At 41.2% G+C, this 22,942-nt stretch overlaps 1 protein-coding gene across 4 annotated transcripts in view; it reads right to left on the bottom strand.

Moving 5' to 3' along the window:
• Positions 1-18,892, bottom strand: part of OSBPL3 (oxysterol binding protein like 3) — an 88,285-nt gene extending 69,393 nt beyond the window's left edge. For all 4 annotated transcript variants that reach the window (XM_021538224.2, XM_021538225.2, XM_021538226.2 and 1 more), the window contains exon 1: positions 18,721-18,892. The gene's annotated coding sequence lies outside the window, so the exon portion shown is untranslated. The remainder of the gene's footprint in view (positions 1-18,720) is intronic.
• Positions 18,893-22,942: the final 4,050 nt, after the last annotated feature.

The following is a 22,942-nucleotide window of genomic DNA, read 5'->3' as shown; positions in this document are numbered from 1 at the left end:
CTTCTCTTATCAGCTGTCTACATTTAATATCTCCTAATTTCACATCCACACTCAATTTCTCGCTTCTTCTATTTCAATCCTAAAAATGCCACTGTCCCCATCTGGTTTGTAGTTTAAACATCTGTGATTAATTTTAGGATCATTTAATACATGAACCTGTGTACTTTTAATCATCTAAGTATGAAGGCTGAAAGTTTTTTAAACTAGAGTAAGAAAGAACACTTGATGTGTTAACTTTGATATTTTTGATTAATCTAAGGTTTTTTCATTGTACTGCCTTTTAAGATTAGAGTCCTAAAATAGCTATTAATATAAGAGCCTATTGACATTTTTAGCCTGTAGGAACATGCAGTGGGCAGAGGCAGCTGAAATAACATATTTGAGCGATGAACCAGCTTTATAATTTTATTACTCAGACTTTCCTGAATCTATGGCTGGCATTTCTCCCAGTAACTCAAAAATTAAGCTGTTCTACATTTGAAACTTCCAACTAATCATGTATTAAAAACTTCTAATGGTTAAGGCAACAGAATAACCTTATAAAAAGATTGTAAAAAAACCCAACAAGATAGATCTGAAAAAACTGTGCCTTTAATTCTCTGTGCTATTCACATGAACACTGTAAGAAAAACAGGAAAAAAGTTATCTGGTATAAATTACAAAAAACTATGTTAGTTACTGGGAGTATATGACATATCATATTGAAGTAACAGTGACCTTAGAGGAGTCTGAGAAGGACCCTAAAGGAAAATGACAGCTAAAAGGAGATACAGCCTAAGCATCCTTCACTGGGTGCCTTAGGCCATCAGCAGTTCAGGAAACCGAGGCTTGTATCAACCACTCAGTCACCCCATAAAGCCAAGCAATGCCTTTGGTGTTCCACAATCTTTCCACAGTTTTGCATAGACGTCAAGTTCTCCTCCTTCCAAAATGAAATTTCCCCCACAGTTTGCTGGTCCAAAAAAGGCTCCATTCTCCCCCTTGGTCCCCAAACCACCGTATTCAAGAGATCTCTTCTGATCAGTGAGCATAAAGAAGCACTCAACAGATTTTGTTTCTGAATATTATGCAACACAGGTACACAATTTCTAAAATCATCTGGGAAATCCAGATCAGCTTAATGGCACTGTTGATAGATTTTTTTAACTTTTTCTGTGTCTGTGTAATAAAATAGTTGCACAGACATACTCAAGAACATTAGACCAGAAAAACTCTAGAGCCTGATGCACTGGAATAGAAGGACAAACTGAGCCACACGCATCTCACAGTGGATGACTATAGATCATATGAGCATCATAGAGGGATGTTCATTTAATGCAGAATGGAGAAAATTAATTATTTGGTACCCAAGGGAAAAAAAGAATGAACACGCAGTAAGTGACCTTTTAACAAATCTACTGCAATTAATTAATCTGGTTTGTACTGTATTAGTCCTAAGGAAGCTACATATTTCTAACTGTTTCCAGAAGAGCCTACCAGGAGTGTAACAAAGACTCAGTCTGGCAATAGACTGCAATTTGGTGTAAGTCTGCATCAAGCAGAACCAGGCCCTTGAGGAGGAACCAGGCAATTCTCTCCCCTCTCAAAGTTAGCCATTTATCCCCACGGCAAGTTCTACTAAATCTGGTAGCAAAATAACTACAGAGAGAAATCAGAATGGAAAATTAATTCCATTAATAAAGAGGGGGAAAGCCAAATTTTTAGCCATAGTGTTTGCAGAGTCATTTCACTGTACCTACATGCTGCAAGCATAAAGATGATGAAAAGAGCAAACCAGGCATCTGCTGATTGGAGGGTAGAGCAGAACCACCTCTTTCAAAAGCAACATGGGACTGTGGGGGTTTACACTGAAAATGGAAGTAGGAACAAAGTGGGAACAGTAAGAAAGTAATTTCTCCAAAACAACCTGCACCAGACACACCTTCTAAAATGCATAATTTAATGAATGTAAGCAAAAGTTAACAGTAATGCCAAGTCTGACTGGAACCAAACATTAAAATTTTACTGTTTGCCTGACAGATAAGTTAGTCTCAAGTGTCATTCTACAGCGCTAGCTTTAATTGCTCCCAGCTAAATATAGCTTTCAGAATTTAATAGATCCCCCTCAGCTTTTCTGTCTTTCAAGGAGGGAAAGATCTTCTTGTTAGAAAAAGCACACAGGCATACACAGTGGCATGTTACCGCAGCAAAGCAGGAAGCAAGCCATTAAGATGATTACATTAGTCTCCAACACTCATTCAGAACTCCTGTTTTTCAGGAGACCAAATATTTCCCTGTTCCACCACTCTGGTTCCAGTTACAGCAGGTGATGGAAGCATGCATACCTTTTCAAACTAAGCCATTTTGCTGCTTTATTAGCAGGCTGCAAATCTTGCTTTCCCTGTGCTTCCAGTCAAAGATGATGTCTTTGCCAGCAAGCTGCCGTGGTGCCCACACACTTCTTCCTGTGCCACCTCTCTGGGCACCATGGGGCAAGGAAGAAGAGCGAGGCTGCACACTTATATACAGCCTACCCCCTTCCCTGCAGCCACTGTATTGGCACAACTCATATGAGAGGCTCCAAAATCTTCTGGAACAGCTGAGACTGCAGCACTCTGATAAAGGCATGAAACAATTTCTCTCTTCTGCCTTCTAATACCCAATAAGGACCTCAAAATATCTAATGCAAAGTTCCATATAGCAAGCTTCATTTTCCCCTCTCCGAGCTGATAACGGGTTTCACTCAGAAAATTTGGCTGACAGCTAGAAATGTGTTCTATGAATTCAGCATTTCTGTTCACCTTCATTTTAGAGGTCATTATGTAATTAAAGCACTCACAGGTTTTCTACAGTCCATGGAGTTAAATTAAAAGTAACCACTACTGCAATGACAAGTCTTCCCACTTTCCCTCAGGCCAGAACTCCAAACTTTGTTCTCTCCCCTCCAAACCATCATCTGACCATCTTACTATTTTCTTTTTAGTTTCATCCATCCCCTTCTCCTTTACTAAGTGGGGAAAAGAAGAATAATGCTACTTAAGGAAAAGAAAGAATTTACCAGACCATATGAATCACCAAATGCCATATTACACCAGGCCATTCACTTCAGCTGTAAAATTCCAGGATTGCCTGTGTTAGAGCTGTGCAAGCACTTTAGAAACACTGCCTGGAGGGCTGCCAAGAAGTACCTACTACACTGAACCAAAGGTAGTATTGCCACTGATTTTCTGCCCTCTGACCCACCATTCTGAGGTCAGACCAGGCTGAATAGAACAGGTTAAAGGAACTATGTCTGTCTGATGCTTAAGAGAGGTTTTAAAGCAAGCCTCCTGACATGTTGCCTCCATGACACTGTTCTGCACTGGGACATCTGTGTTCTACTGCTAGCTGAGCTGCCCCGGAACAGAAAGGCTCCCTCCTGCCAGTGCAGGTGCAGGCTTCATTTACCAATGTCTGGGAAAGCACAGAATCATGACACTCACTCCCATTAAGAGTCTCCTTTCTGAAGTAACAAATGAAAGCGTGGATAAATAGCATCAAAAATAGGGATGAGTACTGGAGGCATTTTGTATACTTGATCTGGTTACCTGTACAGAACATATTTTTATTTTAAAATTCTGCTGGCCACAACAGACTATTTGGAGCAAATGAAAGTTGAAAAAACCTGCAAAGTGTACAAAACATCATACATGTACTGTGGATAAATATACGTGTTAGCTGCCATGAATCAGAGCTCAGTGCCCCAAAACTCCACAGGGCCCTTCCAAGCCGAGTTGTTCCACTTTCAGGCAGCACCAACCAGACTAAGGCAGGGTAAGCAGCCTGTCAGCCAGGGCTGCACAAGTCCTGAGCACCAAACAGCCTCTCCCCACATCTGAAACCACCATGTGAGGTGCAGCGAGCAGGGACACACCACATGCTGCCTTTTGAGAAAAAAAGCAACAAACCCACACAAGCAAAAGGAGGGAGGAACCATGGAGATCAGCCAACACAACTGCAGCATCAGACCAGAAAGAAAGCATGCAGCCACGGAAGATAGACACACAATGCTTCTAAATCTGGATCTGGAGATTAGCAGGAGACAAAAGATACCAGAAAAAGGTAATTTGTTTCCTCATCATCCATAACACTGAAGAGACTTTGCTCTCCCCTCCATAATTGGAACATCTACAGTGTAACTCCTTCCCCTCTTAAGAGTCATGTGTATATAAAAAAGCCACAAAAAAAAAAAAAAAAAAAAAAAGACATTATCAGCCTCAGGTCAGGATAATTGCGACCTAAATACTCACAAAACTGTCATGAAAGCATTAATTCAAAAGCAATTATGTTAAAACAACAAGATCCATCAGAGTAAATATATGACATCCACCAGAATAAATAAATACCATCCCGCAGAAGCTTCAACCTAATCCATAATAAGTTTCTTTTCTTGAACAAAAAAGAAAAAAAAAATCAAACAGATGTGACCAGTCAAGATGTTGACAAATTCCAGAATCTATTTATTTACCAGATGTTTTCCTCTACACCTGAGGACCTGCAAATTTGCCTTAGCTGTAGCAGTGGCTGCTGATCAACCTTGGCAACAGCTACTACTGTATTTGTGACTGAAAGAAAATGACATATAATAATTTTCAGTTAAGTATTTATACTCATTTAAGTGCAACATGAGGCTTTTTTTATGTTTATAAAATATAAAAAGTCACATTTAAGTGAACAGTTTCACATATATTGGCTTTCCCCTTCTCCTTTGCTCTTTATGTATTTCCCTGCTGATTCAAAGCTATATTCTATCTGGGTGTACAAGGTTACTTAAGGAGGGGAGACGGACTCTAGAGATTATTTATATGGCAGGACTTCAAACAATTGATCCAGCTATATCTCAAGTGATTTGATAAAGAGGCATTAAAATAATGAGCAGAGAGAAAGATGGGTGGACCATTACAGCATGTCAGAGTCACTCAGCAGGACTCTCCTGCTCAAGGACTCTCAATTATGAGACAAGGACACTGACCATGAAGGACAAGGTGGCACACTCTGGGAGGGAGTTACAGATGAAAGTGAGAAGTGAGAGATGTTGGGACAACCTCCCCAGCCAACCTCGATGCACAAGTAAAGGAAAATGAGAATGTGACCAAGAAGGACTCTTATCTCTGATTGTTTGATAAAGGGCTGAAAGTCCTAGCACAGATTAGAACAGGGTTCAGGCAGAAGAGTAGTCTGCCTGGGTAAACAGGCATGACCAGATAAAACACTCTAAAGCATTGATGTACTTAGAAAAAAGAGGCCTCCACTACAAAACTAATGCACCTGAATTAAATACAAGACCAAATATCATAGGGACAACAGCATCTTAGTGGCTAAAACATAATGAAATGCACATGCTATTCAAAAAAAGCCCATAGAGGTAGAGGGTGCTCAAATATACACCACTTAATATTGTGATAGATTAAAAAAAAAAACAAAAAAAAAAAACAACACCCCAAACACACAATTGCAAAAGAACTTACAGAATCTGTGTAAAAATAAAAATAAAACAAAAAACACTAAACCAAAATCAACCACACTTAAAAAGGACAGCCTTGCTCAGAGTCTGCAGTAGACTCAAAGAAACCAGCATTGCTACAGACTTTATTTTATTAGAATGAAAAATACCCCAGTGAGTTGGGCATTAGAAGAGATTAACTTCTGACTCATAAGAAGTTTAAGTAGTCAGGTAGACTGAGGAGTTCAAATTCTCTAAACTGAAAATGCTGAGTTGCTGCTTCATTAAATGTGGATAAACAAATCTGGAAATGCCTCACGGGATGCAGCATGGAGTAGACAACTTGAAAGATTAAATAGCCCCAACTAAATAACCACTTCACCACAGCTCCCAAGAGGCAGAGAACAAGTTGATTAAAGAAGTTGCACCTCAGATGTTAAAGTACAGAAACAAAGTTATAGCTTAACAATTTTTTGATTTAAAAGATATTAGAAATTAAATTCTTCAACACTTCATAGAAACTATGTGAAGTAGTAACCTGGAAGTGAAAATCGCTTAGTTAAGAAATATATATAGGATGTCCACTATGAAAGAGACCTGGAAATTATGAAAACCACCATGAAGTTAAAAGTAACATCTTCCTGGGCATGTGTGAAAAAAACCAGATGAAACCACTACAGAATTCTGCAAAAAAAGAGGCAGATTAAATTGTACATAGAGTTGCAAATAAAACTTTGATGCATTCTCAAGCTTTTGTGTCTACTTCACCTCTAGCCAATAAAATAATTTAAAATTTACAATCTGTATTTCTAAAGTAGATTTAAAAACCCAGCTGGATATATTCTCTGATGGCAGGACAACAGAATACCTGTCTTTTAGAGTTGAAGCTGAGCAGACAAAAGTAAAAAGACATCAGCTCTACTACAAACAGTACCATACAGTCAATAGTAACAGAGTAGCTTTTTACAAAAAATTTAAAACAGACAGGAGAAATCTTAGATCACATCTGGACTCAACAACAGCTGCATTTAAAAAAGTTGGCAATGATCTTATTTGGTAGAAGAATTGCAAAGTGACTGACTAGCCACAGACAATAAAAAATTATCAGGCTGGACATGGATCACCAGAAGAAGTTGCCAAGAATTTTCTTGGAGCTAGTTTTATTTAATAGTCCTACTACTGGCAAGGGAATTGAAGTGTCTACTAAAATTTGCTGCTCAGTGTCAAAATCTGTGGTATTGATGATTCAGAGATTGTAAAAAGTCTGTCTTACTGCCCCATTGCCAAAGAAGTCATAATTCGTTTGTGCTGGTTTTCAAGGTTGTTTATTCTTGCTTATCAGACATGTTCTGTCTGACCTGCAGCAGGTCTGTCCTGCAGGGCAGCGTGTGGGGCTCTGCCCTCAGTGGGATGGTACAAACATTATATACCAGAAAGTACCTGTGCTATATTTACAATAATGTGCCAATGTCTATCACCTATGTTGAACAGGTGAGGCTGTCCCCAGACTAAACCAATAGAAAAATGCCAACACTACAGTGAAACATGGAGGGCATGAAGAAGAAGAAAAAGGATAAGACACACCCAATTTCCTCCATCTTGTTGCCTTTGAACCCCTAATCTAGAATCCCAAAATTTTGCTTTTGCACCTGCACCACACTTAATTATTACTTATATCAAACACTCAGAGCTGGTTAATTCATCCTGTAAGACTGAAAACTCTTTTCCATGGACAGAAATCACAGACAGTGTCTCTCGGGGCTCTGTACAGGGGAGTTCCTGACCCCCTGCCAGGGTCCCAGGCCCTCCAGGGCAGCCAGAGGGAAGCCCTGGATTCCCACAGCTCAGAAAATGTATAGAGGCACATCTGATGCACTGAGCAACTAGGACACCAGGTGAAAGGAGCCACACAAACAGAAGCAGTTCTCAGGGGTCTGGATATCGAGGTGACCCCAAGAATGCACAAAGCCTTTCTTCCCTGCCCACGCAGCCAAAGAAGAAGTCGCAATGCCTAGGGTCAGCTTCTCAAGGTTGTTTATTTTCTCTTATCTATAACATGCTTGCTCAAGGATCTGCAGTCTGTCTAGCAGGTCAGTCTGCGACAGACTCCAACCCCCTTGGGGTGGTGTTACCATTTTATGTTAAAAACTACATGTACTGTGTTTACAGAAACATGCCAATATCTATCATTTATGTTGGACAGTGTGTCTCTACCTTAAATCAATAGAAAAGTGTCACCATCACAGCAAGACATGGAGGGCAAGAAGGAGAAGAAGGTCAGGACATGCCCAAATCCCTCCATCTTTTCCCCTTGAATCCCTTATTTTAAAAACCTAAAATTCTTCTTTTTCACCCTGTGTTAATTCAACTACCACACTACTCAAACTCTTGTGCCTCCTAATTCCTCATACAAAGTTGGCAGTTTTCCCACAGGCTAAAATCGAAGCCACAGGTGTTTTTGACTTCGTGCCAAGGCCTCCAAGGCCCCTGCCAGGGTCTTGAGACAGCCAGGGCAGCCAGAGGGATGTCCTGGGTTCCCACAGCAGTGACAGGGAATGCAGTTTATCAGCACTGGAGGCAAGGTCAGGGTCCAAGGAGTAAGCCAAGCAAAGCTCTGCTGAGACAGTGGGAAGTGACCAAGGAGAGGAAGGCACTCAAATGCATGGAACACGTGTTTGATCAACTCATTATCAAATTAATGAAGGTATGAAAAGAGAAAAGAGCTACCCATTACATAAATTAAGGCATTTCCTACATCAAAAAAAGGCACTGCCAGTATCTAATCTGGTCAGAAAATTTAAAAATAGCACCTAAGGCACAGGTGAGATATATTTAAGTTTATGCAAGGAAGATTGACAGCATAATATTGTTCTGAAATGAGTACTGTGAGCATACCTAATCAGCCATATCACAAGATTCCCTGCATCTCTTCAAGTCTAAATGCAAGTCTCCTAAACTGACTGGGGGAAAGAGAGTCTCCCCTACACAAACAGAGTGAAAACTGCTTTACAAAGGGTTCAAATGCTCCTAAAAATATCAAGAGAAAACACCAATTTTATCCAACTATACATACAAGCTGGTTTTGGGTACTTTTAGCCAGAATCCTGGAATAAAGTTTTAGTCCAAACACAAAAGCTTTGAACTCATTTGTTAATGAGACAAGCTTTGACTACTTTTAAGATGATCCTTGGGAACTTTGCAAACGAGAATATACAAATGCATTGACTGCAACAAATACTGAACATGAGAATTCACAAACTCCCTTCCAGTTGTATTATGTGCCAGTGCAGCCACCTTCAGCAAGTTAGTCTTTATATATCACTTGCCAATGTTATTATTGCTGATTTAATCTGGGCTGAAAACTGACCTTGCCTTAATACTCTTAGGTTTCCATTAAGAAAAAGAAATTACTTCATCTTTACCCCCTTACATGTATTCCTTCTGTGGAAATTTTTTGTGTGTCTTTATGGGATTTTTTAAGGAATATAATTTTTTTAAGTGGCAGATCAAGGAAATGGTGTGTTTTAGAGTCTATGTTTAGGCTACCAATCATAGATAACTTCAATTACATCAATTCTGACAATGAAAGTTACACATATTTCCTTCTTCATTTAATGTCAATGCTTTGCATGTCCTTGCCTTTCCAAAGACAACTCCGGTCCCCAGACACAGAGAAACAAGCACTTCAGAATCTCAGTGCAAGGAGGAAGTAGGAGATTAGAACAATTCCCTTATTCAAAGTCAATCCAAGCACAAATCTAACCCATCTAAGCCTTGCAGGTTATTTTTTTGCACTCCTCCTACATTTCACAAAGCATTTTTGCAAATGTGTCAGAGGCATTCAAAGGCTGGGCAAAACAGCTTCATAAGATGACTTGGCTGTATTTACTCAAAACACCCTCATGATTTTCAAGGGCCAAAAAAGCCCACAAGGAAATAAAAAAGCAGTCAGTAAACCAGAATCAAAAGAGAAGAATTTAAGTTTTGTACATTCATATTTAAGAAAAAATAGAAAATCCTGTTTCCCTGCCCTTCATCCCTAGTTCTATTACTGAATACCACCATTCCTCTCATCTTTAAGTGCATTATGCTGGGCTAATATAGACATGATTTTATCAATAAATTAATGTACAAATGCACAGCCTATACCATCTCTCTTCTTAAATAAACCATCACAAGGTAGATCAAGTAGTAATGCAGCTGCAGAGTGTTGAGTAAAGATATTAAGAAAGAAAATCCCTCAAGAATTCTAGTTCTGTAAAACGTGAGTGCTGGGAGACAGGCCGTAGTGAGAGAAGCATTGGATCTTTCTAATGGTCAAGAGACAAACATTTTTTCTTTTTAGTTTAGAACATAAAATTCACTTAACAGCCAGCAAAGATGATCCCTTTGTAGAAGGGCTCTGGAGAGTGAACTACAATTTAAATTTGAGTGAACCAGAATCAAACAACTCTCATCCTGCACTGAATAGAAGGGTGTGTTTAATATGAGTAGAATGCATGATTAGCATAAAGTAAATAATGCAAACTTACTTGACCAGGAGTGTTTGGTAGTTCAATGTGACCTGTCATGTCTGGAATGCCAAGACTGAAATGGCATCCATGGTTAGGAAAATACCAGTGTTTTCAAATTCTAAGCGGTGCCCCAGAAACCAAGATTTACCAAGCCTCTTCAAATAGGAAGCTGTTATCTCCCAAAGTGAGAACAGTCACTTGGTGTCTTCCAGATAACAGTCACTGTTCTAGCACTGAATTACTATGAAATTAAGAAAACCACTTCTTTAAAAACAGAGATGGCTGACACTACAGCCAGAAATAAATGGGAAGTTGCATTTTCCCTGCTCAGTTTATCAAAATAATCAACTAGGACTAAAAACAGTTTATTAAACTTTTCTGGTGAAAACAATTACTTGCATGCACTTAAAAATACTCAATGGTGTCCCATTACTTGAAACCAGATCTTTTAAAATGCAATTTTATCTGCAAGGGATCTTCAGTACACCAACAATTGCACACACATGACATGGTAGAAGAAAGTGATATTGTATACTTAAGTGTTCTGGCACAAAAGGAAAACAAATGAATTTATAAACCACACTTATCAAATAGCCATTTTGTCAAAGACTAACATTACTTCCTTTTCCTTGTTTCAAAAACAAGCAAACAAACAGCAAGTGTCATCAGTGAAAGTGTTATCCTGGCAATGGCTCTGCTGTTGATTTTCAAGTGCAAGCATTGATCCTGCTGAACTTCAAGTAGTAAAGTACAATATAGTATTACACACAGGAAAATAAGCTGTAAAATTGTGTCCATGTGTGGAGAGAAGTCTATGATTCAGTCATCCTGTGGAAAATTCTAACTTCTTATCTCCAAATCTGAAGTTCCATATTTATTCAGCGAGTGAAAAAACATTATTTCAGCAAAGCATTTGTATTCTTGTTCTAAGAAATAGGATGTTAAAAAAGCTTGTTTCAACAAAACAAACTGGATATCAGTTAAAAAGCAAGAACTTATTTAATCTACAGTAGCACTTCTCTACCTCAGCAAGTCCTCCTTCCTCAACAATTTGATACTCTCTAAGCACTGGAAGAGATTTAATAAGTGAGCCTTAGTTTTATAAGGTTTATAAAGTTATAATTTTGAGTGCTTCAGGTTTAATGTCTTACAGTTTAAACTGGTGGATTTGAAAGACAGTAAGAAATTTTCAAGTGAACTCACCGATACAGCTTTTTTTTATTTTTAAACAACAGGAAAGAATGAATCTGTTTTATACTTCCTGAATTTCAGCAGCTGTGGCAGTAGTGTAAGAACTATGAATTGCTAACTTCCTAGTTAGGTCACTCAGTAAAACAATATCAGCACTATTCAGTTAAGGAAGACAAGAATCAATCATAATACTTTGGCTTGGTATTTTTGGCACAGAAATTTTCCTGGAATCTAAACCCAGCTGGCTGCTTTCTCAGCCTAGAAATGTTACAGATACCACAGTTGTAGGCAAATGACGGCCCATGATACATCTTTGTTGAGGCTTGCTGTCCATCATTCTATTCACTAAATAGTACTTGTTGACACTAGTAAGAACACACCTACTGAATTCACATATTAAAAACCAGTATCTTTCTTGCCAAGACATGACAAAACCCTGCAGACCAACACCTAAACTCTTTTCCTTCCATTGTTTGACCTTAATCAGAAAGCAAACAAGAAATATTAACTCTTCTTTCCTAACACGGTTGCTAGTAGAGTTCAATAACAGGACAAGGTGTGGCTAAGCTTCTCCTCTCTTCATACAAGTATTGCTGTTACTTGACTTCAGTATCAAGCAAATTAGAAAACCCCAGTAGCTCTAGCTCTTTTTAAAACTCAAATTGTCTCAGACAAACATCACCAATCCTCCACAGGAAGCCTACTCCAACAATGGATGCACCCTGTTGTATGAGAGATGACCTGTACCCCAACCACAAGGTTGCTTATTGACTTTAATGCCCAGCCATGACCAGAAAAAACTCTCTCTGGCTTTCACGATTTAATTTGTTTGTCTAAGATTTTGAAGAGCAGAATTGCACCACACTAAGCTTCAAAACACCCTAGTAAAATTATCACAGAATGGCTTAAGATGGAAGGGATCCCCTCAGTTGGAGGGCATCTGGTCCATCTCCCCACTCAAGCAGAATCACCTGAAATGGGCCACCCAGGATCACATCCAGAATGCTTCTGAGTATCTCCAAGGAGGGAGACTGCATCTTCTCTGGGCAACCTGTGCACGTGCTCAGTCACCCTCCTTTTCAGTGAAGGAAAAACTTTCTGATGTTCAGATGCAACCTCTCCTGTTTCAATGCCCATTGTCTCTGGTCCTCTCACATACCTTAAGAAGTGACAAAGCCATTATCAGAATGTTATCTTTTAAGGAAACTGAACATAGCTGTTCCAAATGATTCAGCTAACCCTATTTAACAGTAACAGCAAGTAAGATGGTGTTCTGACAAGTTCCCAGGGTAGACCATAGAGTCCTATTAATTAATCTTATTAGCAAAAAAAATAGTTAGGGAGAAGCCTTGTCTTCAGGCATCGTCTTAATACATTTAATACATTTTCCTGGTGGTTTTTTTTTGTTGTTTTTTCTTTATTCCAATATTGCTTATTTAATAAGGAAATACCTTCAATCTTTCAGCAAAAATGCAAGCACCAAACAGCCTGAAGCATTCTAGGTGTCCTACCTTCTTTGGAGGTGGTGAATCATTGCTAAAAGATGGACCTAAAAAGTAAATGCTGCACAGTCCCCATGAATTAAGAGCTCACGTGCTGCTATGCTGCACAGACACAGATAGGTGCAGTTGACGGGGAAAACCCCACACAGCTACCTAATTGTGGAAAGGCATCTCTCAGCAAGTACCAGCCTGCCTTCCTTTGGCAAGCAGCAAGGTATCAGGGAGTGAACCTGAGAGAGCCACCTAACCTAAACTCCTAACCACAGTCATCTTGAACAAGCAGAGACACAGTAGCCCACATCCTTTGGAGCTCACTTCATCTGCTCCCAAGTACACAGAACATAATCACTTGCCTGTCTTCAGGACCACTGTTGCTACTGATGATTTACACATTGTTATTTTAAATCAGTCAAGCACTACCACAGAAGATTAACAGACACTTGCTGTTTCCTTTTTTAAGGTATACGAGACTGTCAGTGACTGAATCACGTTCATAGTGAAACTTCCTCCCTTCCTCCCATCATAAATTGCACTTGAATTCAGATTTTATGCTGTCAAAGCTTTGTAGGGAATCTCAGCACTCGTATTTGTCACAAGCAAGAGATATCAAAAAATGATAGAATCATTCACTCTCCTTCAGAATACAGTATTCTATCAGACTATTAAACAAACTTCTTTTTTAGCAGCACAGTTACAGCCAATGTAGTCTCAGCTGCCAGTATGAGCAAGATGCATTCCACATCATATTCAGGGCAGATGCCACGGTTATGCCTCACAGCCTGAGGTAGCACCAGAACCTTTTTTGACAGAAACACTTAGCAAGACTGGTCTCGAAGTCATATGCTGTCACTGCAGACAGGACAGAAAAAGTCCTGTAAAAATAAGAATTGTATATTTCACTTCAGCAACTATGAGCATGAAGTAACTCTATCCCTCCTCAAGGCTATTTTTCTAGGCACACTGACAAAGCAATTACCTTGGAGAAGAGGGAGACATTGCAACAAAATGTTTTTAATATGAGTGACTGGCAAGATGGAAAAAAAGTAGTACCAGAGACCTAAATCCTACCCTGCTCACATGAAAACTTGAAGGGCAGGACTTGACCTTCTGTAACAAGCAGAATTAACAGTGACACAGATGGGTTTGTGCACTGAGAAGGATAAAGTCTCTGGCACACATGGTGCTTTCCCTGATTGCCAGGCTGTTCAGAAATTGTCTCTTCAGGGGTTTCAGCTACTCTCTGGGCAGAGTGTACATGTGAGGCAAATGGAGTATATCCACACAGCTGCTCCTTATCAGAACCATGAACACCAGGAGCTTAATTCATTTTCACCACCAACTATATGAAAGTGGAACAGACTAAAATCGGAACAGTAAAAAACTGCTCACTATGATTAGGAAAAGTGTCCAGAATCGTGAAAGAAAGTGGCATCAGATAAGAGAGAAGTGACCTAAAATTGACCTAAGTGACTGGCACAAGAGATAGTAGACTACAGTTGTGATAACAGACTCTGCAATATCATCATAAGTAATAATAAAAGTATTGGCTGCAACTAAGATGGGTTTAAAGTATGACTGCATTCAGTAAGGGAAATATTTCAGATTTTTACCCTGGTAACATTCATCAGAGAATGCACAGAATGGCCAGAAAACACAATATTACTTTTTTTTTTCTAATGATAATAAAAAAGTCACTCCTGAAATTCAATAGATAGATACACTACAGTAAACACAGAAACGCTTATAAACAAGGACGAGTTTCTTAGCTTTACTACTTTGTATTGTTACTGTCTTTTTTCTATGTATAGCAATTATATACAACTGCTGCATGACAACTGTAGCACCATACTACCATGCTGTGATTCTTTTCAGGTTTAAATTCAACCAGAATGGAGGCAGAATCTGAAGATTCTGAAGATTCAGTTTAAAAGTTGCTAATATGTAAAAATTAATCAAAAGAAAAATGTCATTAATTCTCAGTCTATGCATTACATTGGAAAGCAGAGGCAAGGGCATGTGCATTTGTTTGCACACTCATAATTGCCAAAGAAAATGTTCAGAAGGAAATCATTAAGTGTTGACACGGCAGCAGCTGTACTTGCCAAACTAAATATGATTCAGGTATCAAACCCCCACAACTTAAAGACTAGAGAGGAAATGTTCAGTTCAGGTACTTGTAGTTTAACAGCTGGACTTGAAAATGACAAATCTAAACCCACGGATACATACACACATCTCATGGCTGCACAAGGAATGCAGATCTTGACTAGTATGCTTTTCAATGACTTCAAAGGACAAGTTTTTACATTCAGTCTAAGCAGTTACAATACTGACAAAAAAGAGAGACACATAAAACATCCTATCTGCAGCCTTTCTTCTGTGACTTGCCAGATGCTATTAGGCAGCCACTATCTTTATGTCAGGATGTCTGTCTCACAGCCAGATGTACAATTATTTAGTTTAGAGATATCTCTAAGAGCTAGATACACATAGCAACTCTCAATGTACTCCCTCAGCTTAGGGCTTAGATGTCAGTGAAAGTCAGTTCTCTGTTTGTTCCTCCTGTTGCACATGACAGGGATTCCTGTTAAGCCTTGCTTATCAGTATGTATTTTCCACAATTCAAGAGACATGTCTAGAATAGCCTGCATTCAAAGACTGAGAATTCTCAGCAAATAGCAAACAGACATTGCAAAAACTGCTCAGCACCTGCCAGACTGAAAGCAGCTCTACTCCATTTCTTTACATTCATGGTTAACATCATGGAGTGCCCAGACACTGACATAGGATTAGGCCCTGCTGTGCTCGGTGCCTCACACCAACACGTGGCTTCTACCCCAAGGAGCTTGCACCGAGTCAGGCACACACGCAGGCAGGACAGTAGGGGCTGAGCTGCAATGGCCAAGTGCATTTTCCACTTTCACCTAGCATTCCCAGTCCTCACTGCTTTTAGTAGCAAGACAGGTACCAGACTTGCCATTGAATTTGTATTTTAGAAAAAAAACAAAACAAAACAAACCTCCCCCCTCAACAAACAAACACAGCAGCCACGACAGCTCTGATCATTTACAAATTATCTCAGTTGCAACAGCTGAACACATAAAATCAGGAAAAAATTGTTCAAGTTCTCAGTTTTCTTCCCCAGATGAGGGTGTCCGCAATTTTATTTTTAAATGTTTCAAGTGACTTGCAACAACGTGCATGAGTTTCATGCTGACAGAGTTCCAAAACCCCAACGCTGTTCATTCATGTCATAACTTCATGTATAATTGAATCTATTTCTGAACATATACCCTATGTGAAAGCCACAAGTATCTTCAAGAACTCTGCACAAGTAACAAGCTAAAACAGATTTAAAGAAGGAGTTACAGATATCCTGCCTCCTAGGGTCAGACCCAGAGCTGTGCTTTTCTTAGCTATTATGCCTACAACTTTACCTAGGCTATCATAGTCATTAGCATCAACACCCACATCACTCAACCTTGAAGGCAGACAGAAAACCTCCCTCTAAGGTAATTAGAAATTAACATGAAGGAGATACATTTTATGCTAGTAGAATAAAGACAAGTACCCACCCACAACGGGACAGAACACTACAATACACAAAAACTCCTTGTCCTTCAGATAAATGAGAAACTTAAGCAATGAAATATGTATTTCAAGGCACAGTATTCAAGGACACACACACAAGTGACAGCTGCAGAAGCCTAAAAACAGTGTCTCCCCCCCAAAATATAATGCTTGAACATAATCACTAATGCAGAAGACAGACATGCAAATCCAGCATCTCAAAGAGCAGAGCAGGGTAAATTTGGAAACATATTAGTCCCGGTCCAGAGAGTTGTTTGTCAGATCACAGTGTATCTGCATCCTATTATCTGAAACTTGATACAGAATAAAAGCAATTAGATTCTCCTAGAAGTCTCTTTGGTACCATAGTAGCAGTGTATCATAGTATCTATACTGCAGCCTTTTACCAGCAAAACTTTGCTACTTTGGTAAGTCAAATCTTTCCTGTACTAAAGTAGATTAAAGTTAATGAGATCAAAATATGCTGACACAGATGGTACACTGCTTCTGACGTGTAAAAGTACCCCATGCATGGTAACATGCTCCTTCTGCTACCTCGTTTATCACTGCATGGCTTTGAAATGCATTTTGCAGCAAAGACAATTTAAACTTAAAACATATTAGCACTTGAGATACAAATTAACTTTTCTAATAGAGAGGCTCTTCTCATTTGGTAGCTAAGAGCACCATTTGTAGAAACTGAAAACCCAGTTTTACAGCTAGAAACCATAAGGTCCGGGAAATAACATGTTTGACTCTATTTCTTGTCAGTATGTAACAAGAATTAAACTGACTTGCATCTGTTTATAATAGATGTGGTTTGAACAAGACCCAATTCTTTACAACAATCTACACACATCTACTTAAAAAAAACCAAACAAACAAACAAAAAAAAGGTTTTGTATAAAATACAGCATATTTACATTTGCAACAGCGAATGAGCTAGCCACACACAGAGTGTTGCAACAGGCAGACTCCAGCAGAGCCTTACCATCATTTCCTGTCCTTGGTGAACACACTAATAATTTCAGCACAACCACAATTGTTTAGTGCACACACAGAGAACATCTCCAACACCTAAAAGTCCCCTCCCACCTTTCCTGCAAACCCAGACACTATACAAAAGCATAAAAGAGATGACATAAGTGGGCCTAATGTAATGTGCAGGGAAGGCAATATAAGAATAAAGAGAATCAAGACTTGTGAATAATGTTCTTTGAAATTGAAGACACATGGTATTGGGAGAGCAGACTGGGAAGTATTATTTAAAGATATATTTTTTAAAAAAAATTTAAAAAATAAAAAAGAAAGCTCATGGAAGTTAAAACTGTCCCTCCCCAGCGCTTTACAGAAAATGTCCATGAAAACACACGCTTTAAATACCCAAACCGGACTTACAAGCTCTGTTGAAATTAAGTAGAGTGAAACACTCTGAACTCTATGAGTGAAACACTCTGAACTCTATGATTAATCGATGAAAGTCAAGGGATGAAGCAACTGTTCCCTTTGTCCCTTCTCAAGAAAACAGAGAAAGAAAAACACAGTTACCATCATTAGCAGCCTAGGACAAAAACAAATGGCAGAAAATTACCTTACATTCATTAAATACTCTTCTCTCTAGCTATTCTAGATATCGTCCTAGTAAAAACAAAAACTTCACTGTCACTGAACTGTGAAGTACTGTACACCAAACAGTTTTCAAATAATGAAATATTTAAAAGCTCATATTGCCTGATTGGTCCTCACATGGAAATTAAATCAACCTAGCAACAAACTGGATTTAATTAACCTACTTGAGATAGAGGCAAGAAATAATAATAATAATGGTGGAGTTTTTTTCTTCTTTAGTTTACATGAGCACAGAGAACCACGGATTGAGTAGAGATCTCTGAAGTTCCACGGGTTTCACCGCCAGCCGGCTGCCGGGCGATTCCCCAGAGCCCGCAGCCGCGGGGAGAGCTGCTCCAGCCCATCCCCGGGGCAGCGGCTGTCCGGCGCGTCCCGGCTCACCTGGAACTCGCTCCGACTCGGTGCCACATGGAGCGCACGGGCAGGAAAATAAACCCCTGCAAAAACAGCAGCACCATCCCGGAGCAGGGAAGGTGTCTGAGTTGGCTGTCGCTGCGGAGCAGCCTCGTGGGGCTGTGACAGCGCGGCCGGAGACCCCGAGGGCCGCAGGAGGAGGCTGGAGCGGCTCGGCGGGATAAGGCGCTGCACCGGCAGCAGCCGCCGCCCGCCCGCGCCCCGGCCGCAGCCGCGGGCGCCCTCGCTGCCAGCCGGGCGGGAAGGCGCTTTCTGGGCGCAAAGCGACACTTTCCTCGCCTGCCGAGTTCGCCGGCTGCGCCCCCGCGGAGCCTCGTCCCGCGGAGCCCCGCCTCGTCCCGCAGCGCTCCAGGAGAGAAGCGGCCACCGCCGCCAGCCCCGCCGGGCTGCGCCCCGCCAGCCCGCCCCGTCCCGTCCCATCCCTACGGCGGACACCCACCTGAGCTCCGCACCTACGGCCCGCCGGGCGGCCCCGCCATGGCCCCCGGGCAGCGGCGCCCCGCAGGCAGCAGCGAGGCGGGAAGGAGCCCGGCAGGAGCGACAGCCGGCATGCAGGGCCGGTCCGCGCTGAGCCTCGCTCCGCCGGGCAGCGAACACCCACGAGCGGGACCGCCGCGCTCGACTGACGGCCCCGCCGGCCAGCGGGAGGAGCCTCCGCTGCCCCCGCCCCGCCGCCGCCCGGAGCCGCCGCCTTCCCGGCCGGCGGGGCGGGGGAAGGGGAAGGGGGAAGGGGTGTTTCCATGATGTCACGGGCAGAGCCCGCGGGCAGGTGGGGAGCGGTGCCCGAGGGGACGCGGGGACAGCAGCCCGGGCTAAGCCGGAGCTGAGCCCCCGAGCCCGCCTTAAGCAGCTGGGGCGGGGCGGGCTGCGGGCACGGCAGGGCAGGGCGGGCGCGGAGCTAATCCCGCAGCGACCCTGAGGGAGCCCCGGCGTCGATGCCTCCCTGGGCCGCCTGTCCCGAGGGCGCGGCTTCCCTCGGGAAGCGCGAGCGAGCGCCGGCGGAGAGGGATTGTCGGGGGATCGCCGCATCCACAGCAGCCTGCGGGCATCACTTCCCGCTCACGGGGAGCGCTTCCCGCGCCCCACCTCGCCATCCGCCTGGGGAAGAGCTCCTCCGCGGGAGAACCACCCCTCCCCGCCTTCCCCCGCTACCCCTTTCCTGAACCGGCATCCTAAAATTATCGTGTTTCTCTGTACCTTTTTTAAAAATAAACATCTTGAATGACTAATTAGATCCAAGCCGTTAGAAGTGCGCTGGACGGTTTCCATGAACCCTTAATGTGTGCACTAAATCTTTCAGAAATTGTTACTGCTTGCGAGGAGGTAGACGGGATGTGACCTCGCATAGCATTCACACAGTCTTTACTTAAAAAGTGCGATTTAATCCACACTTAGGAAATGGAGGGGGGCGGGAAGAACCACCTCGGTTTCTTTACTCAGACTCACATGCCCAGAACTGATCAGCTGCTTCTCAATTCCATTCAGAATTCGGTGCTTTTCTCGACTGGAGGGAAACAGAAACCTTTTTCTTCATGAATACCATTCATACAGCATTTAAAAAGAGCAGAAGCATTTGAAAGAGCAAGCTTAAGTGACATCCCAAAAATTAGGAATTATATTCACGGATTGGAACTTGAGGTAGCATAACGGAGCAGAGTAGTACCCAGCACCTTGAACAAAATCTTGTAAGGGCATGAGAGAGGCTGCAGAATATCACTTTTAGTAAGGACAGTATCCACTGTAGGCTTCCCAAACCATCATCAGCAGAGCGACCCAAGCACCCTGAAAGCTGCTGTCAGAGCCCATCAGGGAGGGCTCCTGATGCCTCTGCTGTTGGCTGTAGCTGTACAGACTGACGATGGCTTAAGGAGATGCTGCCTACACAATGAAAGCTAAAACAACAACTTTTTACTCAGCATCCAGCATCAAAGTCAATGAAAAGCAACAGAAGTAGTTTTAGCTTTTATAGTATTCTTTAATGTAGCTCCAAGAAGCTGCTGTATGAGAGTTCAAGCATTGCCAAGAGGGTATATATCAGTTTGCAAACAAGTAGAGTTTAACAATAACATTTAGCAATTCCTTGGGTTTCAGATTTTATAGAAGTTTGACTTTATAAATCCCAGTTTTAAGACAAAATTAGTAGCACCTGTCATTTTAAAGAGCACAATTTTTGACCTAAAGGCACCAAACAGTCTGCATCATCCAATCAGTTAAGGAAAAATTAGACACCGGGAATATGTTGATGGTATACTTTTCTAGTGTTCCCATGATGCAATAGCACATTGTTAGGTAACAGTATGTTTCCTATGCATGTGTGGCCTGTTCCAGCTTCCACTGAAATCAAACTCAGACCACTTCTTAATTTAGAAAGTAACCACGTGTCTACCTGAAGATGTACAATCTCCAGACCCTGCAATAAAAAAGACACAAACTGCAAAAATAAAATTCTCTTCCACACCAAAATCTCCATCTTGAGTCCTGATGTATAGATGTTGCCCTCTTTGAGGTTCCTGAAATATTTAGGACTTCTATTGTTCCTGTGTAAAAACACATGGACTGGATGCATCCACGGGCTGTATTATATTATTTCACTGGAGTTACATCAGGAAGGAGTTTGATCTTCTTATGGATTTAGGGCTTCATTTCCTTTCCTTTTGTTTTTCCCTTCTGTCACACAGAAAAAATGAAAAAATATTGGAGTGCTTTGTTTTCCGGTGGTAAAGAAAAGTTTAGAAATAAAGTAATAACCAGCCTTTTGAGAACAAGATCATTCTTTCTGTTAGAAAAGCAACACACAGAGAAATAGAGACAGTTCATTATCTGAGATAGCAAAATACAATGTGGTCGTACACTTTGGGGGAAATGTATGGGCAGAAAGCCTCTGTGTGAATATAGATTGCTGGTTTTTTGTTCTTAATAGATCCATCAACACAAACTCATCCAGTTTATAATCATAAAAGGAAGGTGGTTAGGGTGTTCCTCAGCAACATGCACTTAACCTTCAATTTATCCTTGCTCTTTGGGTTTTCTGTTCTGATTGACGGAGCCTCATGACACAATAATCTTTCCAGAGCTATTAAGAAGAGGAAATCCATTCTGCATAACCAACAGGTATTTCTTTAAATTCAGTTTCCCTTTGATCTATTGTAATTCAGAATTAAATTACATGGTCTGAATTAAAAATCTACCAAAATGTGTGTTCTTTCAGCTTGCTCTTCCCTGTGGTTTTGTAGAGACAGTTCATAATAATGTTTCCAGTGGTGCAATGAAAGATATTGTCTTATGATTTCCAGCTTGACTTTTTTTTCCTTTAATTATTAAGTAAAAATAATTATTGCATCCCTATTGAACTCAAAGACATGCAATGATGTTTCATGTTTAAGCAATCTTAGTCTGGTGAGTGAGCCAGCTTCCATTCCATGTATATGGACCACAAAGAGAAAGGCTCATTATGAAACATAAGTTGCGTCCTGCAATTTGAGCTGAACAACTGACAAATAAGTTTTGCTAAGAGTTTCTACATTTACAGCAGATGAATATATTTATCAGTATTTGTGTGGCTCAGGTATGAGCAGCATGAGTTGTGCACATTGCAAAGTTATTGGATTCATCTGTCTAACTCCTCTGATGACTATGCACATGCATCTTCAGTCCTGGGCAGGAGTTATCTATCTTGAAATTCAGAAACATCTTTCTTCATGCACAAAAATAAATCCGTCCTTGAGAGCTTTCTTCTTTCCAGTAACCCTCCCCATGATCTAATTTCTGTCCTTATGCCAGTACCTTCTATGTTGTTCTTGGTCACCACTGAGGAGCCTCTATCCCACTGACAGTGCTTTGGCAAATGTTGCTGTTGTCCTGTTGCACTTACTGGCTGGTATTATGGAAGCTATTGGCACCACCTTTCATGTGTCTTTCTTGCTGGTACTTCTAAATGCTTATCTCCCTAGGCTGCCCAGGCCTCTTTTCACATGACCACGGTTACTGGGTCTCCCATGACTTGTTTGGCTTCCCAGCTAGAGTTAAATTCCCTTCTGGATACCTCTGAGGTAAAAGCATATCATATGTGTTGCAAAATGCATTAATTTGTGCAATACTTTTAGCAATCGTGATTGTGCCTTACCATTTGTATGTTGATAAGAGCTCTACAACTGTGGGGGAAAGAAGACCTGCTGTCACAGCATCCTTTACTCTTTTTCTTCTTACAAACTGCTATATTTATTTTTGTTTACTTATTCAGATGAGGGCAGAGAGAGAGCAGGAAGGCTTGTAGTCTTTCCATGTTGGCAAAGCAGGTGGGTGGGCAGAAGGAAGTCAAAATGGGAAGATGAAAAACTGAAAAGGAATTAATATCCACCAGCTGGGCACTCAGGAAGAGAGTTCCTATGCCAAATGGTCAAAAGAAGTTTGATCTGGTCTAAAATTTACAAAGCTGGATAGGATGAACCAGGCAGCAAACATTAAAAAGATGCACAGATTTACTGTGGCTGCCATGACCATGCATAGTGTATACCTGTGTAACATGACATGGCATACACAACATGACATGACATACATAACATGACATGGTAACATTGCAGCCTCTTTGCACAATGCTGCTCATCTGTCCCAGAAGGCACCAGTGCACACCAAAGAAATACAGAAGGCATGCAACATATGTT

This window comes from Lonchura striata, chromosome 1 (assembly GCF_046129695.1).
Source record: "Lonchura striata isolate bLonStr1 chromosome 1, bLonStr1.mat, whole genome shotgun sequence".
Classification (NCBI taxonomy): Eukaryota; Metazoa; Chordata; class Aves; order Passeriformes; family Estrildidae; genus Lonchura; species Lonchura striata.
Note: the sequence above shows the minus strand (reverse complement) of the source record. Positions and strands in the feature narration are given on the sequence as shown.